At 36.6% G+C, this 4,254-nt stretch overlaps 1 long non-coding RNA gene across 1 annotated transcript; it reads right to left on the reverse strand.

Annotated features, from left to right (window-relative positions):
* Nucleotides 1-201: 201 nt before the first annotated feature.
* LOC115928248 lies at nucleotides 202-1,494 on the reverse strand. The gene is made up of 2 exons (XR_004065974.1): nucleotides 1,444-1,494; nucleotides 202-697 (listed from the first exon to the last, which is right to left on the reverse strand). It is a non-coding gene; the product is annotated as an uncharacterized LOC115928248 (long non-coding RNA).
* Nucleotides 1,495-4,254: the final 2,760 nt, after the last annotated feature.

The raw sequence follows: 4,254 nt of genomic DNA on the forward strand, positions 1-4,254 counted from the left end.
CCTGAGATTGATCAATACAGTTCTTATATTATGACCATTATGTACAAACAGTAAGAACAATTATTCCAACTTGATGGGCAACAACGTAATCTCCATTTTCACCTCCTCGTTCAAATATTGGCTTCTTTTTCAATTTTCATTCTTTACTCGAGTTACTTCTCTTTCTCTCTGACTACAGTGTATACTCACAAGAAAGTAGAATCAATGGTTTGACATGAACCAGTCTAGAAAATGAACTAAATTTATTCAAGTATCAAATACATTTTGAATTTCAGACAGCTTTCTCCCAGGAGATGAAACAAATGTCTCCCTAACCAGAAACTGACAAAATAACTAAATGCCTTCCCCTCTTTGTAGTTTCTCATTATTCTTCCCTCTAGTGATGGAGGGTCCTTATCCAGTAGCACACAAATGTCTCTATACATAGTAGACGGCCATCTCTACATGCCTTTCTTCCCCCCCCCCTCCCCATCCATCCATCGTCCAGTTCCTCTCTACCTCTCTACCTCGAATGGCTGAACAGTACCCCCAGCGTCAGGGCAGAGAACACCCAAAAAATAATGACTTCTCCAAGCTTGAGTCCCCTCCTTGTAGAAAGTCACGTATCACTTCTGTTGTCCATTGTGAAATGAGCTCTCTCGTAGCATCTACGTCATCTTCTGATTCATCGGCCATATAGTGTTTGATGATGCTGCAACTGATAAATAAAAGGAAAAAGACAATCAAATTTAAGTTTGTAACCTGAAGAATAACAGTAACAAAAGAACCCTTATCACACTAGATCATGGGGAAATATTTTTGTGCTAAAGGGTGACCCCAAAAGGGTGACCCCAAAAAGGTGACCTTACCATCAACTGAACAAAATATCGGTCTGCCAAATTCATATTTTCGGGAAAAAATAGATGCTCTAACCGACCCCCCCCCCTCTCATTCTCCGGCTGGCTGAGTCGATGTGAAATTTTCGGCACGATTTTCAAATTTTAACCCCCCCCCTCGAAAAATTCCTTCATACGCCCCTGTCATGTAGATCCTCAAGTAGAGCTCATCAATACATAGACTATTATATTCAGATCAAGATCGACAAATCTATCGTTTTCATGGCCTCTTTTACTTTTTTACATTTACTAATTGCCATCACTATCCAACTGTCGGCCATTCTAGTAGATCCTATTCCAATATCAAATATGTATAGTCTATAGGATCTAGACCTATTCATATTTCCTGAGACATAAGTCTCATTTTACTGTAAATTTGGTTAACTTCTAGTAAGACACAAGGCAATCAGTCTACTTAAAATGCACACACATTTAAACATACGGGACTAGATCTAGAGGTCTAGGCCTGCATTTACTAAAGCTTGACCCGGCCCACTCTCATGCATTACGTCGTATTATCAGCTTTATTCGTCATAAAAATGAATAAACACAAACTTTGGTTTCTTACCGTACAAACGATACTGGAGTGAAAGAAAATCACTGCAGAATAGCGGATTATGTACAAGATTAAGATGTTGCTTCGATAAGAATCCCGTTGTTTGCAACGGGACAGCTGATCACGGCGAAGGTAAAAATGTACTAGAATTATGTCCCGGCATGCTTTGCGATGAAACAACCGTGAAGACACGGATAATTATCTGGCGGCCGCCAGATAATTAAGTGGCGGCCGCCAGATAATTTCTCTTAAATTTATTTCGTAGGTGGCACTAATGGGCTTCCGTAGTAATCGTGTAACCGTACGACAACACAACTATGGCGCTTTATTCAAATCATTTAGAATTTTAATCGACTCACCCTTTTATTTAGATGTTATAGCACAAAGATATTTCATTAAATATATGAATTAATTCATATAGACATATGATATATATGATATATATATATAAATAAATAAACAAGTAAATAAATACAAAAGATTAAATAAAACAATAAATCAATTTAACGATAACTCGTTAAATAAATAATAATTATTAAACAAAAAAGTTTAATGCTAACTCGTTAAATGAATAAAAAATATTTAATAACACAATAAATCATTTTAAAGATAACTCGTTATGGTTCAAGTTTTAATACCAAGTACTTCGAATCTCATAGCCGCATAATAATAAAGAAATGTTATAGGATGAAACCTGACGTACCGTGCGGTTACTGGCTCAGGAAACAGTATGGTCACATATGAGTCACCATCAAAAGGTCCTGCATATGTCTGAAAAACAACGAAAGCGATTTATAATGTTTATTTCTAATAATGATAATGATAATAATAATGATCTATAATGTAGGTATTCACCATGAAATGGCTCATCAGTATCACTTCTGCTCTTCCCAAGTGCCCTGCAATTCCTATGACCCCGGAAACTTCAAGGTACCCTTTTACACCAAGGTGGAGAATGGTAAACGTTGATTAATGTTAGAGATATCATATCCAATTAGGCACATAAATAATTGATTTTCATTTAATTTTGTCATATTTCAAAAATACTTTTTCCAAATCCTTTTATTTTGCATAGGAAATTCATCCTTTTGGATGTGTAAACGTATGTAGATATGGTTAGAAAAATGCATGCAAAATTCAATAAGGACATTCTTAAAAAGTAGTTAAGTATACAAGTAATTAAAAGAACATGACTTAACAAGGAAGATGATAGATTTAACCAAAACAAAATTGACCTTAAATGGGATTGCGCAAATGACACTCACTTTGCGTACCCCACAATGCTCTTCCAGAGCAAAGGCCCAATTTTTATCGTCTCTTGAGTAGGAGATTTGGAATGACGTAACCATGTAGTTAGCTGTGGGCTCTCCCTGTGTGATAACACCAGTTACCGAAGTATCCTCGCCGAGATCGACCTTTTGGTGATTTTAATGATGAAAATAGGACACTGATATTAATATATCCGATGGCAGATTATATTGCATTTGATAACAATACTAAGGGCAAACTATATATATAAACAAATGTACCATTTGAACATAATATTATTGCTTTCATTATGAGCAAAACGAAAAAGCTGGTCAGATTTGAATGATAGCGATAGCGGGATTTTCGATTGAAGGTACGCCTTTCAATGTTTATTTAGGACGGACCTCAAGAGGAAAATTTTCGTTTTCGTTGTAGGTCCAGTCTGACCAGCCCTTAACATTTTTTGATTTTTTTTTATAGCATGTATCCTTGTATCTTATGATATAATCATCTGAGTTGTCAGGAGTTCTGTCAAGGTGCAGCCTATCACGAAGAGAAGTTAGATTGTTATGCATTCTAGCTGCACACAAATTATTTTTGATATCATCTCATTGCGCATTTAGACATGCTAGAGCAAATTACCTTAATCCACTTATTCTTGTCTTTATAGGCGGGAGCCCATGCACCGGTAACGTTATTCAGCCTTCCTCTGTAGGCTTCATACCCGGATCCATATATCGATGATGAGGTCAGACTAGAGTCTGGTATACGGCCATCTTCCACGCCAAGCCCCTTGCCGAGGAAAGGAGGATTGCAACCAAATTCCGCATCGAGGTTCAGCGACGCTGCACAAAAAGAAAAGAAATAAAAGACGAAGACAACCAACTGACCTTGTAATTCACTTTTATATTTTTCCTACTTACTCGCAAGGCAAGGTTGTCCTTTTAATATATTTTTTCATGAATGTAATCCGGTAATCTACTCTGTCAACACGTTATACAACGTATTAATAAGAATAAACGAGCAAGGAATACAAAACAAAACAACAACAAATGGAGAAGAAAACAAAAGGAGTTTTTTAATCGGGGAATGGTACGAAACCAATAATTATCATGATTATGAAAATACAAGGGTGTTGATTTTTTGCGTGTTAGTAAAAACACCTGTCATATTGGTACACAAGAGTTCCTGTATTTCTTGAGCATTCGTGTGACAGGATGCTCTTGTAATCACCTACAATATTCATGTTTTAACAGATGGAGGCCGGCCTGTCGAGGCATTCAACCCGCGACATCTCGTTACCCAAACGAGAACTCTATACTGATGGAAAAGATAATTATCGATTCTTAAGGGTAGTAACTTTCGGCAATTGCCGATTAAATTAAATTAAATCTTTGCATACGCGCTTGACGTAATGTGATAAAATTATCACCGTACTCGTTGAAGAGGACATATTTAAAAAAAAAAAAAAATTTGGTCCCGAAATTTGACCGATCAACATTTCGTTCCGTTGGGGGGGGGGGGGGTAAGGTCACCTTTTTTAAGTCACCGATTAGCATTAAAAAAAAAAAAAAA

This window comes from Strongylocentrotus purpuratus, unplaced genomic scaffold (assembly GCF_000002235.5).
Source record: "Strongylocentrotus purpuratus isolate Spur 01 unplaced genomic scaffold, Spur_5.0 spur5_scaffold_21, whole genome shotgun sequence".
Classification (NCBI taxonomy): Eukaryota; Metazoa; Echinodermata; class Echinoidea; order Camarodonta; family Strongylocentrotidae; genus Strongylocentrotus; species Strongylocentrotus purpuratus.